Here is a 14,938-nt window from a genome sequence, read left to right on the forward strand (position 1 = left end):
ATACAAGCTTTCCTGCTTTGAGAGCACTCAGGTTGGGGTGCCAGGAATAAATCTCCCTCTGAGGGAAACCTCTGAAGTAACTGCTGTTGACTGAGCTGTTCCTGGCTGCAAAGGCAGAGCTGAGTGTGGCAGACAGTGTCGTGCCATGCCAGATGCTGCATCCCCCCGGCTCTGTTTACACCAGATTTTGCCTTACTTGTCAGGGTGGGAAGAGAAGGAAATGCTGCATTTCCCCTTCCTTTGCCTCAGAGTGGCAGCCCTGGGCCTCTCCTTCCATTTACTCCAGCTACGCTGTGCTGTCCCAGAAAGCTGAGACATCATAAACACCATTGAACTGGTTGATTAAGTCAGTTCATGGCTGCTTTTCATCATCAGAATTTTGCAAAGCAACCATTGGGCCCAGGCCATTATTTTGAGTCCCTCCATGAGGGCAGAGCACCAAGTTGCACAAAGACAGAGTTGGGTCATGCCAGCATCCCAAAGAAGGGCACGTGCAGCAAGCAGGAACTCTGACTTGCAAATAATTCTTGGCAGTGACCTTTTCCAGATGTAAGATGGGAGAATAGTTTCTTAAATTTTTACAGCATGCTGCACACTTTTATTTCACTAAACAAGGTGCAATATACTTTCAACTTGAAGTTTAGATACTGAAAAAAAAGCAGAAAATACATAATTCATGAAAGAGCCAGAATTTAAGTCAAGGAAGTTCATGCTAAAATACCCTGAGTCTTAAGCAATGTCATAAACTCCTTGGCTAATGCATTCATAATCTAGCAATTCCTATCCACAGATCCTAGGAAAGATCCAGCAAGCATTTCCTTGAAGACTTATTAAATTGCAGCCCAGTCCAATGCAGTCCCTTTCTCAGTTCCTTAAGCCAGGCTCGTAGTGAAAACTCCTACTGACATTACTCAGCTTGGATCAGTGAGGGCTGAACAAGACCTGTGGGATTTTGCTTTCTAAGAACCATGCTCACTCTCCTTTTCCTCTGTCCAGGGTCTTCTGCATTGGAAATCTTTCTCGCCACCTGGTCAAGGGTGATCTATAAACTCTCCTCATAAATTCATTCCAAATCACTGAGAAGAACATTTATTTTCTGTGTTATTTATTTTAGGTTACTATGGTCATAGTTGCCATACACAAATTTAGATTATTGCAAACACACAGTAATGAGAAAATATTCAGAATATATGGGGGGAAAAAAGGGGGAAAAAATGGCCTCAGTAACATTAAGAAAAAACCAAACCTCCAAAATTAGAATTAAATTATCTCCTAAACATTCAGGCATTATGTAGAAATTAAAATGCACTCTGATGCTGATTTTATTTAACAAACCTGTCATAACTGCAATAATTTTATTCCTCTCTATCATCTCCACACCCCAAAGCTCTGGATTATTTCCTGTCCTCTGGGTGATTAGTAAGGTGCTAAACAGTTTCTTCACTGGATGTTCTCCCTTGTAGGAAGAGCCGGGTTTTTCCAGGAGTGAATTCAGTGCTAAACCAAACGGAGCCACATGGATGGATTTGTAAGCCCAGCTGTCCTGTGGCTGTGCTGTTTAGCCCATCAGCTCCAACACCACCACTGCTGCCAGTCTGATGGATTGTGGCAGCTGGGACCTGTTTGCTGCCTTGAAGTTGCCTTTAAAGCTGGCTAGATGGTGCTAGAACACACTGCATTGCATTAACGAGCATATGGCTCACATTGCTCTCACTGCTGAGCAGAGACTGCATAAAACTGGGGTTTACAATGTGCCTCCACACTTAACTATTGTAAAATGAGCCAATTCTGCAGTTCACTCCTGGACTAGAAACTATTAGCAGTGCACTGCTAACCAAACAGTGTTTTGGTTTTAAGGATGAAATTTTTTGAAATGTAAATTTAAAAATCCCTTCCATTGCCGTAGGTAACAGCTGCTTGGCCATGTAACAGGGCTTTGTACCTCTGAAGTTTGTCTTCCTAATAAAGGCATTTCTACCACTTGTGCAGCTTAATTTTTCTTGCTGCCACAAATCTTGACTCTTGATCTCTCTAACTGTCTTTGCAGGGTGGTTCTGTGTTTTTTTGTTTTTGCTTGTTTTCCTGTAACTCACTTGGGTCCATATGTAATTTAATTAATACGGCAAAGCTGCAGACACAGTTGAGCATAGCCTGAATTTATATTTTCATTTGGCTGGTCAGAAAATTGGTTGCAATTCAAAAGGAGTATGTCATTCCAGATCTCTCACTCTGGTCTGTGGACAGCTACACACACATAGCAACAGCTAAAATGAAAATGCAAGTCTCAAAAGACATTTAACCTCCAATATTTTCAGCCTCTCTTATCACCACTGACCTCACATTGCATACTGGCCTTTCCACAAAGATAAAAATGGATTCAAGCTGATGAAAAAGGAGTTATAGCAAATAAACACAATGTATATCTATACAGCCCTTATATTCTGGTTGTAAGCAAACAACTGCTGATATTTTATAACTAGCTTTGGGAGGATGATTTAGACTTGCTGATGTTGGCTAGCTGAGTGCTGTAAAGCCTGCAGGGGCATCCTACCCTGCCCAGTGATTTCCAGGCACATGAGCAAGCTGACCACAGCTCAGCCACTGCCATGGATGCAGCTTCAGGTTTGTAAAATAGCAGCAGGATCCTTTTCACCTCCCATTTTAAATCTGAATTCACAAAGAGATTTTTTTTGCAACCCATGTACTGGAGAAAACACACAGAAAAAGAAGAGAACTGACACAGAGAAAACACTTTTCTGTTAAGGTAATATTGATACAGCTGTTTATTGCCCAGCACACTGAGGGAAACAATACCTCAACAAGGTCAAAGGGCTTTCAAATAAACATTAACAGACTTTCTGCAGGAGTGAGTTTCAAATTATTGCAGAAGGATGTGTCACATGAATTCAGATTTCATTGATTCATTCATTCAGGATTTGCTGCTGTCAGTCCTCCTTCCTGAGCAAGAGGTGTTGAGCAAGACTCAGGCCACAGCGCTGGGCTGCTCTGTGCAGCGTGAATGAGGAGAAAGCTCTGGGCTGGATTTCAGTGAAATCGAGCAAGAGGGAGGTTTAATGCTCAAAGAAAACAGAGTGTTGGTTTGAATGTCAGGTGATAGTCTTGAATAATTTGCTACTGAGGCTTGTGAGGCTTCTTTTTTCCTTTTTTTTTCCATGCAAAGCCAAACAACAGCAGCACGAGATACTTAAATACCCTGCTCAAGATGCACCAAGAGAGTTTATCCCAAACTGGCTGAGAGAAGTAAATATACAATCTCTTCTGGTTGGGGAGCAATTGGCATTTGAGTTAGGCATGACCTATGGCTGAAATGGGAGGAAGAGAAGATTCCTCCTCTGGATGTGTTTATCTGGCTTGTACATAATCTGAGAACAGTTGGAGACTCATACTGTTTAATCAGAATAATATCTGCTGTGGAAAGCCTCAAATCTTCTAAGAGCTTAGGTGACTGCTGTGCTCACCTGTGGGCAGATGACACTTATCTAATTGTGGCCAGAGAGCAGGTCAAGTGGGAGTTTTGATTTAGGCACCCAGAGAGAGAGATGCGACACATTGAAGAGACAGTTCTCCTGAACACAGGTCCCATGATCAATGCAAAAGATTAATTTTAAGATAAAACCCAAGACTTTCTCTCTAGTGCTGGACAGCCCTAAACTCAGCAAATACTGAGAATGGAGCTATTTCCTTCATGTTGCACTGTGACAGGCCCAGGCCAGGCCTCTGCTCTTGGCCCTGGTCAGATAACACAAGTGATGGGGTCCTTGTAGATCAGCAGAGCAGGGAAGCAGCAGCAGTCACAGGCAGTACAGCTGAAAGGCTGCAGCAATAACTGAGCTCCTCAGCAGATAACACAGGAATGATCACTGACCTCTCTGTTCCTGGGGATCTGCTCCCAGGAGCTGCTTCCTCCACCTTATCCACCTTCTGCAACAGAAGAGATACACAAACTTAATGTTCTTTCTGAAAAGTAACTCAGACTACCCAGCACACCTCTGTGACCACAGCACCTGATCAAACTTGATTTTAAATTACCTAATTTAATTGTAGGAAATGGCCTTTGGCCTTAAGCCACTGCTTTTAAAAGAATTGCTCCAGCTCCAGTCATTATATTTATGCATGAACCACCCACTTTGATATGGAAATTGTTGCAGCCCAAGGGGATTTCATTAAGTAATTAGGGAGGAGAGCATATAATGTCATTTGCTGTAACTGGATCTACAGAGTCAATCAATAAGTGACCATATGTGCATGAGCCTGGAGCATTTCAATACCCTTAGCACCCTTGTGAAAAAGAAAAACAATGCAAGAGGGATCTCCTTTATCAGTGACACAATCTTGCAGCACAGGGCGTATTTTCATTGCTTAAAAGAATTGCACGAGCCATGCTGTCATATCAAACTGCACAAACCAGCCAGATTTATTGTCTGCCTGGAATTGCTCTGCAAGCAAAGAGCTTTGTGGTTCCAAGTCCAAGGCTTGACAAGCACTGTAAGAATAAAACCTGCTTTCTATCAGAGCTTTCAGAATCGGGCCGTGTTTTGCATTTATATTCCAAGTTTGCTACTCTTAAAGGTCAGTTTTGTTCTTGAGTCTGATAGAAATTCATGTTATTAAGTGTTAATGCAGCTGTAAATACAGCTTTCTAGCTTTTTTTTTTTTTTAATCATTATTTGTTCTCCTGTTCTGTTGGCTAAAACCCTAGACAGCTGGTGTTTGCTAGATTGCATTCTAAGGGTGAAGAGTTTGTCCTACACACACAGAATGTGTTCATTCCTCAGGAATCAAGTGACCACACCAGAGCTAAACAATACATAAAGCTTACAATTTATTCTGGACTATGATTTCTCCAGATGCTTAAAGCTGGTACATTTATTAACTCTTGACTACAAACCACTGATTTTCAGTAGAAAAATTCTTAAAAGAAAGAGCAAAATCTTTTACTGGGAGGCATTATTTGAAACTTTGCTAAATTCTTGCTGCTTCTCATTTGCAGTAAAATCTCAGCAAAATCTCTGGACATAGAAACGAGACAGAGAGGATGAATTTTCGTTTGCAAGAAACCTACCAGTAAGGCCATATGTCTTGAACTGACACTGGCTGCACTAAAGGAAGAATTTCCATTGGGTTTTTGGCAGCTGAGGTGGGCCATCTGCTTGAAGGCAGAGTAGGTCAGACATGTTCATGTCTGGCTTGCCATCCAAGCCTGTGCTGTTTAAATGGCATCCATTGCAGTTAGGTTTGGGTTCTGCTCCTCAGCTGCTCTTTGGGTTGGGTGGGTGTCTGCTGGCATCATGATCCTTTGCCCTGGGCTCACATTTTCATGGCTCATTGCAACCACAGCAACCTGAGCCTTGGGCCTGAGGTCCAGGGTAGCTGACTAACTGTTGTTTAAGGTGCCCTGAAATTGTTAGAAACCATAAATGTCAGCAGTGCTGGGATCTCTGGGAACATTTGGGTGTGAACACCCTGCCCATGGAGGTTTGAGCTGCAGAAGGCAGAACTGCTGCCTGAGGGAAGTCCCTCTCTGAGCCCCACCTGCAGCCACCAAGGGCAGGAACAATGGCCTGGAAAAGGTGTAAAGGGGTTTTATCCTTTGGCAGCACAGTTATAAAACACCTCAGTACTGCCAGGAAACCTGTGACTCTTTTCCAATCCTTTTCCTAATCCTGTAATGTTCAGGAATTGATGACACCAGGAAATGGCTGTGCTTTTTTGCAGTCAGACTGCCAGCACGAGGCTGCCCATCTCAGACTCTGCAGCCCCTTGCTCTAGCTACACTGTTGGCACACACTGAATTAATCCCTAATACTCCGTGTGGAAAAGCCCTGGAAACACATATTTTCACTGAAACCAAGGTTTCTTTAAGCGGAGGGGCTGGTGGGAGCTTGAAGACCTTATCAGTCTCGTGTCTGGGACTGCTTTATGCAGGGAAAATATAGATCATGTCCAAAAACAAGTTTGTGCACATTTTCCTATACTGAATTCAGTTTAATTTTGTTTATTTATGACTGTAAAGTTGCTCAAGAGTGTGAGGCCACACCTAACTAAAGGGACATAATACATTTTTTCTTTCCAAATGTGTTCCTGTTATCTCACTGCCATCTGACTTTGAATGTCCAATCCTGATTAATTGGGAATTCCAGGTAAGGTTGTGCAGGGAGCTGGAGTCATTATCAAAGCAATGGGTGGTTATCAATTCAAAGAAATGGGTGAGGAGAGTGTGATGTAGCCCAGGATGTCATGGGTGTGTTTGCAGATGGTGAAATGGAGAGTTCCATGGATAGTTCCAGCCTTGTACAAGGTGAAGCAATTTTACTCTTTGGTTTTGTTTATGTGGGTATGCAGTAATGATGTCTTGTGTGCAGTGACTCCTGCTTCACAATATCTCTTTTTTTGCTGATTGCCAATGCCTGGCTGGAGGATCCCATGGCAGCCACTGCTGAGGGCTGGAGGAACAAGAGTAACAGGACAGAAGCCCCAGAATGGGATTTTGTCCTTCAGCAGCTGTGAGCTCCCTCAGGATCCAGCAGCTGGAGACGAATCCACAGAATGGCAGCTGCCCATGAAATCTCCTTTGGCAAAGCCAATAATGGAGAAAGTTTAATGCACATTGTAAATCTGTCATTTTAAAACGCTTCCACCACCTCCTCAGACCTGGCAATGCTCTCCTTGCCCTCCAAACACCCAGCATGGAGCTCAGTCTTCATCAGGGAGATAAACTACCATGTGCTGAGCTTCCACCAGGGAAGACTTGCTGCAAAGATCATTTGTGGAGCTAATTTGGGTAATGGATACAAGTTTCTAAATAATTTAATGCACAACAACACAAAAGCCTTCACTATGGTTGGTACCAGGTTCCCCACAGGATTGCCTCTGTGCCAAGTTCTGCTCGTATGAGTAAAGATATTTAAAATTCATTTTTCTTCAGTGACAAAAACTAATTTTCTAAATAAAGGAGATCGGTATCCTATCTCCATAAATCTGTGAAGTACATAAATTTTAGGTTTAAAAAATACACAAGGAGGGATGGATAAATACATTAATTCCATAAAAAATGGACAGAGGTGAAGAGTAGTCATGATTTCAACTAGACCTGTACAGCTTGCTGAGGTGCTGCTTCTCACCGGGGCTTTACCTGTTGCTTTGACAACAAGGGTCAGAAATGGCTCATAGACTGCTTACTCTGAAAACCCTACAGAACATTCTCTAGACACATTTTTGGAGGCAGACTAAAAGTAAAGTTTGCTATGTGCATGGGTTTTTTGGGGATTTTTTTATTCCAGTCATTTATGACTGCTATCATGGGTATCTTATTAACTGGATATTGTTATCATATGTTTTCCCAACTTATAACTATCTAGCCATTTATTTTTTTGTAAATATATTTGTTCTTTCCATATACAAAAAATAGAAACATATCCTCCTTTCTCTGCAACCAAACATGCAGAGTCCTGCAGTAAAGGCAATATATCCTTTAATGGTTAGAGCTTTGATTTACAACAGAATATCTGAGAGGGATATTGTATCCATATTTAAGCAAATATCTTAAATACAAAATTACATAAATCCATACAGAGCCATTTCTAGACTCAACAGCATTTCTGCAAAACTGAGATAAAATGTTTGTGATCATTGTCAGGTGTCCTTATAGCCCCAGGAAACAGGGAAAGTCAGAGCAGGTGGGTTTTTTGGCTGGAGAAAAGAAGGAAAAGTGAGAGCTGATGCTCTGATGGTATGGTAATAACTTTATATTATCTGTCTCCTGGAAAAGCTGCAACCATCCACACTGTGTGAGGCAGTGGTCTGATGCATATTTTTTATGCTCTGGATTAATGTGAAATAAAAGGCTCCACAGCTGAAGGCTCAGCACACCCAAGTGTATCCACCCAAAACCCGGTGCAGGGTGAGCTGTTCTGGACAGGATACTCCAGGACATTTGGAGGATTTGGGGCTGCCTAGATATTGCATTGCCATCTAGTGAACATCACTGAAACTACATGGTGAGGCCGGGAAGTTGAGATTCCCAGCGCTGGACAAATGGAAAAAGAGGCAGAGGCTTCAGAAATGCTCGGTTGGACAATCATTATGCAATGGCAGAAAGAAAGTATTATTAGAACTCCCCAGGCTCCTTCCTTCTTTTTCTGGAGGAGGACGAATTAATTTTGGGAAGGCGCAGTAGGAGAAATTTGAAACTCTCAGCTCTTTCATTTTCCTTTCCTGGATGTAGGAGAATTCAGGGAAAAGTCCTTGGTACTCCCTCCCTGTAAATGCAGAAAGGACAAGCTGCAGGTGTTGCACACTCACATAGTGTTTCCCCTTTCAGCTCAGTATTTCCTTGAAAACAGAATGCAAATATGGAATTCTCATTTCTCATTCAAAATTTTTCACTGTTTGCCTTTGGAGTGCTCCACAGTTTGCACATTACTCCCACAATGTGACAAAGAGTTGTAAAGCCTTCGTCTGTGCCACTTTCTGCTGGCTCTGTGGCATTGCCAGGCTTTGCTGCATGGATGCATGTGGACCATCCTGGCTGGACACCAGATGCCTACCAAAGCCAGTCTAGTCCTACCCTGCCCACCTGGGCTGGGGAGAGGAAATATGGGAAATTAAAGGCTTGAGGGTGAAGGTAAGGGCAGGGAGAGATCAGTCACCAGTTACTGTCCTGTGCAAAACAAACCCAACTTGGGGAAACTTGTTTAATGTATTATCAATTAAATCAGAGTAGGGAAATGAGAAATAAACCCAAATCTTAAAAATACCTGTTCTCCCACCCCTCCCCTCTTGCTGACCATATCTTTATTCACAGCTCTCTACTTCCATCCTGCCAGTGGCACAGGGGGACAGGGAGGGGAGGTTGTGGTCAGTTCCTCACACCTTGCCTCTGGTGCCCTTTCCTCCTTGGGGGAAGAACTCCACAGAATCTTCTCCTGCCCCAGGGTGGGCTCCATCTCATGGCAGACAGCCCTCCATAAAGTTCTGCAGTGTGGGTCCTTCCCCCAGGCTGCAGTTCTTCATGAACTGCTCCAGCATGTGTCACTCCATGGGCTGAATTCCTTTAGGAGCACAATGCTACAGCATGGCACAGGGTCACAAACTTGCTCCACTGTGGGCTTGGACAGTGCCACAGCGTCCTTCGGCCATCCATGTGCTCTGGCAAGGGTTCTTCTACCCTGCAGGTGGATCTCTGCTCCCCCATGGGCCTCCCTGGGCTACAGGGGCACAGCTGCCCCACCAGGAGCTGCCCCAGGGGCTGCACAGGAATCTGCTCTGGCACCTGGAGCACCTCCTGCCCCTCCTTCTGCGCTGACCCTCGAGCCTGCAGGGCTCTTTCTGATATCCTCACTCCTCTCTCCAGCTGCAATTTCTCAGAACTTTTCCCCCTTCTTGGCTATGTTATCCTAGGGGCACTACCACTATCATTGATGGCTTGGGCCTTGGCCAGCAGTGGGTCCATCTTGTGGCCATCTGGCTCTGTCTGGCCTGAGGGACAAAAATAATAATTTCAAAACAGTAAAATATGTCTTTTCATATCTAACCATGACATTTTGGGTTTCAGGCTGCAAGAGAGCATTTCTTCCAAAACACTGTTTTGGAATATCCAAGAAGTGACTGTGAAAAATAAAACACTTAGAAGAGATTAGCAAGAGAAGTTAATAGAAAACTGCTCCTGAATTACTTAGTTAGGTATTCTTGCAATTCATTTCTTATGCTTAGAAAGAGGTTTATGGGAGGTACCATAAAAGGGCTAAGGTGTGAATAAAGAACAGGAAAGGATTTAAACTTTAAATGCATGGTCCCACACCAGTGAATAAGGTAATTTAGCTGCTCATCAAGGGAGGACTGGGGCAGTTTTCTCAGAGGAACTCTGAGAAAATCAGAAAATCTAGACATATCAGTGCCCGACCTCCTGCATGACTTTTGTGGCCTCCTGCACTCAAGACCTCTCTTTCTGCCTGGTTTTCAGCTCAATAGATGTGTTAAAAAGCCCAGTCTGGAAAAATGCAGCTATAGAAAAAGATTGTAAAATTACCTAGCAAGACTTCTCACAGAACATTCCCCAGGATATTTGAGGTATCCATGAGTGACATATGCGATGATATGAATTCAGTGACTTCCTAAACCAGATACTAATAAAAAAATTATATGTCCTGAGATAGGTTGCATTTATATTGATAGGTAATATTATTAGACTGTTCTGAGAATTCCTGCTTTCCCTGGTTGGCTTGCACATGTTAGGCGCACACCCATACTTGGAAGAGTATCAGTGGTGAGCAGTTGAGGGCTGCAAACTCACCAGTGATATGAGGTTCAGGGTGTCCCAACCTGTGCAGTGCCCAAGGCTCTCTGTGATCAGCTTTCTAGTTCTTCTTGTGAAGCTCTTCACCTTGCCTTTCACTTTCTAGTTTTCAGCCTACAGATCCCTACCTACATCTGCAGCCATTCTCCCTATCCTACTCTTCCAGAGTGCTGCTATCCTCATTGCTTTGCAAGGGGGCACTCAAGAATTGCTGATATGGTGGTGCAGTTAGTTTTTGTCAAAAGTCATTCCCGTCACCATTTGAGATGCCCTTCATTCTTCCCTACCTCTGCATTTCATTCCTAATTTGCAATTTTTACTTTAAAGCCATGTATTAGGGACATGGTAGAGCACAGTAGATGAGATGCTGAAATAGACAATTAGCATTTCCCAGTAATGTGCACACACAAGGCTCAGCAATCAATTAGAGCAGCAAAATCTGTTCCAGACTGAAGCACATCTCAGCCAGCTCTTTTAGCACAATGGCACAATAGCAAGATAACATATAATAGCAGATACTTGGAAAATAGTATTTACAGGCAATGCTTTACTGGAAAAGATGTCCTGAAAAGGATATTCATCTGAAGGGAGCTCTGTAATTTCTTGTAGTCCCACTATCTCCTGTACTTCTTTGAGCTTTGTTTTGGAAGAGTTGCTGTTACACTTCCTGTATACCATGAGCTATGGACATGACAAATACATATTTCATTTAATACATGAAAATAAATACATATTGCCTGTAAACAAATTTCATCATCCTTTGTGCAATACTGAGAACTTCTGGTCTTCTAGGGCTGATGACCAAATAGGTGAATTTAACCCCTTGTCAAAAATTTAAGCACTCATAAAGCTATGTAACAAGTCTCAGTCAGATCTGATTGATCAGAGGTAACTGCCTAAATGGTCTCATCTGTGTGCTGCATTAGAGAGATTGAAATACAAAGTCAAATGTACTAATTCACTCATAATAGTTTAAACTCAGATATCTGTTTGATTTCTTCTGTCTCAATCCTTTGTGAGAATGTTAATAAGATTCCAATATCAGCTTTTATTGAATAATGAGATATTAGACATTATGGAATAATGGCTTTAATTTCTCTCTGGAAGGCTTTGATGTGCTGTGGTTTAGCCTCTACCACCACAGCTAGGGCTGCTGACCATTCATGTTCCTGAAGCTGTGAAGTCTTGAAGGACTCTCTTACCAGATGAGTTTAATACACTTTTTAATGTTTTCACAGTGGCATGAGGCATTGCCATGATAAGCCATCTGTGTATATTTGTTCTTTATTTTTGTGTAAAATTTCAGGGACCACCAGCCTCTTCACTCAGGAATTCCAGACAGAATACCCCCTTTGAAGTGAAAAACAGCCTGTAACAGAAGTACTTAAATATTTTGAGAGTTGGTTCTCCAATGCCTAGGGAGTGCTTGGCTCCAGAATAGAATTCAGGTGAAACACAGTGTAAAGTCTGGATTTTCATCTGGATTAATAAAATCTGGTGTTCCAAGATCATCCAAACTAAAAACTGATCCACCTTTGTCCTTCCTTGAAGAGAAGATGAATTTAGCACTTGTGTTAAGAGGTTCTACACCAGGATAGAAAGGGAGATAGAGAGTTTCTGGCTCTAGGTTTTTGACTACTTCTGATTCTAACCCAGTAAGAATTAAAACTAGCAGAAAGAGTTCTCTATTTCTCATCCAGTATTCAAACAGAGCTAAAATCCCCTTCATCTTTGTGGATTAAAAATCATCTTCCTCTTGGACTTTAGCTTCATGTGAAGGAATAATTTCAACCCTAGAATGGCCTTCATCAAAGTTAGTATAATCAGAATAGGAGCTTTTGGAATGCACATATTCCACATTCTGGCTGATACTTATGGCCATTAACGTGTTCTTACTGCTAGAAAAATTGTGTGATTTGTGTAAGTCTGTTAGACTTGTTCAGATCATCTGTACCAAGATGACATTCATGTACATCCATTCAGCAAAGCAGGTGATGCTCCTGGATGCCAGAAAAGTCTTTGTCTGCTGCCTGGAAGATTTGATGTCTACTGGAAGAGATTTCCTGAGTTAAGCTCTTAACTGCACTGACTTGTCATAGAATTAAAGTCTATGCTTTGCCAGAAGTGCTTTCTTAATGCATTCCCACTACTCATAGGAAAGATGGAAATAATTAGTGGCTTCTGGTAACCTTTTTCTCCTTGTTTTCTGTCAGAGTGACTCTGTGAATGTCAATAGTGTTCTTCATTTTCTCCTGCTGAAGACAACCAGGCTGAGCTTGTCAAGACTGCAGAATAAAATGCAGCTCCCACCACAACACAGTGTGTGTTTGTGGAGGGGGTGCTTTCATTGTAGTGATAACTTCTTATTTCACAAAACAGACCCAGTGTTTGACCAGCATAAAGACAGTTACACCTGTGGAGTGAATGCATGGAAAAGGAAATGCTTCCACATTTATAGCAAAAACACAAGAAATGTCTGTACCCAAGAGTACCTGCACCTCTAGCAGGTACTCCAGAAGGCTTTTACCTTCTACTGCTGGGTTTAGTTCCTATCATGAAAGTATCAATCAAGACATTTAACTTCAGAAGCATTCACATGGGGGCTTTTCAGCTGGAAAAATTATGAGGGCAAAGTAAGGGCAAAAATGTGACTTTCCCAATCCCACACACAGATCTGGTAAAGTTAAAATTGCAAATCTGTCACATGAAAGAGCATACACAGAGCTCTGTGTAATTCCTGATTCATACACACATCCTTGGTGCTACACAAAGGGTGCTGAGCAAGAAGTAGAGTCCTGGAAACTTTGGGCGGGTTTATTTATATAATCAACCATGTATTTTGTAAAAACACCAATTTGTATAACTTAAAGGAAACCCTGGTCTTAGTAAAATACTACAGAATATTAATGGTCATTAAAATCTGTCTTAGAGCTGCATTCAACAATCTGTCATCTAGCTGACACTTATGATGGACTTTTTGCTTTATTGCTTTAAAAGTTTTGTAATTGTATCTAGTGATGCTAACTCACAGGGGTACCAAAACTTCATTATGGCCAGCAGAATTTTTGACTGCCTGTGCCGAGGTGAAGCAAGAGAACTTGTGAAAATCTGGATATCCTTTGGGTGGCGCCTGCTGCAAAGCATTTGCTTTCTCTTCTTACAAAACAGAAGTGAAAAAGGTCCCAGCCTGGTGTTGCCCAGGTGGGCTGCAAATCCCTTCCTGCTTCAGGTACTGCTGGGAGAGGGTGAAACCACTGAGCATCAGGGCCAACTGATAGGCAAGGAGGGAACAGAGAATGGAAAACAAATAGCATTTATTTATAAATGCAGTTTGCATTTGGTATGCGCAAGTCATTTGTCTTTCTGATTTCTGTTTTTATATGACTACTGAGAAGAAAAAAAAAAAGAAGCTGCAAGCATATTTTATTAGTTATTAAATTTATTGTTTTATTATGCTGATGTTTAGACCCGTGAACAAAACAAGCCCTTCCCTACTTTCACAGTTAAAAGGACGTAGAAGGCAATAATTGTCTTTCTTTTTCTGGGTATAGTAACATGTTTGTATTACCTTAACAGACCGTGGTAGGCGAGGTGGGAAGAGCAGGTTTTAACACATGCTTTGAATGCATAATTACAGTTAGAGATCAAGAGCTGGCACACCTACTCTGGGTGTAAGTGTGTGGGCTGTCAGGTCTTTGTTCAGAGCCGACTTTCACAAGCAATTATCACACTTAAGGACCTGGGGTGGGTGGGGAACGTGAGGAATGGGCACGGCCAGTCTTGCCTGACACCCAACCTGCTGGGCCAGCCGAGCCAGGAAACGCTGTTGTAAGGTGTACTGGATGTGCCAACAACATCCTGCCAACACATCCAGCTCCAGGGATTTGGAAACAGGCCTCTCTCCCTGCTTGGATTCCTGGGTTTTTTTTAGAATTGCCGCAGTTTAGACGTGCTGGTGCTTACCTTGTTCCACAAAGTCTTCTTGTTTTTGTGATCCAGAACATAAATCACAGAATCAAAGCGTACTGAGGTGGAAGGGATCCACAAGGATCATTGAATCCAGCTCTTCAGTGAATTGCCCACACAGGAATCAAATGCACAACACTGGTGTTATTAGCACTGGGTTCTGACCAACAGAGACAGTGAATGCTGTATGCCACTGATATTTCTAATGTAGCACACAGAAACATGCCCTTCTAGGGAGCTGCAGCGTGCCTGAGCAAAATGATTTAACAAGGTTAGCCATAGCCTAGAGTAAATGCAGGGAGCCCCTGACACAGGGAGTGATTGGCTTTTGACTCCACTGATTCAGAAGGCTGAACAATTGCTTTATTAAACTATATTACATTATACTACACTATATTAAAGAGATACTGTACTGTACTATACTATACTATACCATACCACACCACACCATACTATACTATACTATACCATACCATACTATTACTATTACTATACTATACTATATTAATTACATACTAAAAAAAACTCATGACTGTCTGCCCAGAGCCAGGACACAGCTTTGACCCAATAGGCCAATTAATATAAACAATCATTACCAGAGTCCCATTAAGAACTTACTTCAGGTAAACAATCTTCCCAACACGTTCTACATGAGCA

The sequence above is a fragment of the Zonotrichia albicollis genome, chromosome 4 (genome assembly GCF_047830755.1).
Source record: "Zonotrichia albicollis isolate bZonAlb1 chromosome 4, bZonAlb1.hap1, whole genome shotgun sequence".
NCBI lineage: Eukaryota > Metazoa > Chordata > Aves > Passeriformes > Passerellidae > Zonotrichia > Zonotrichia albicollis.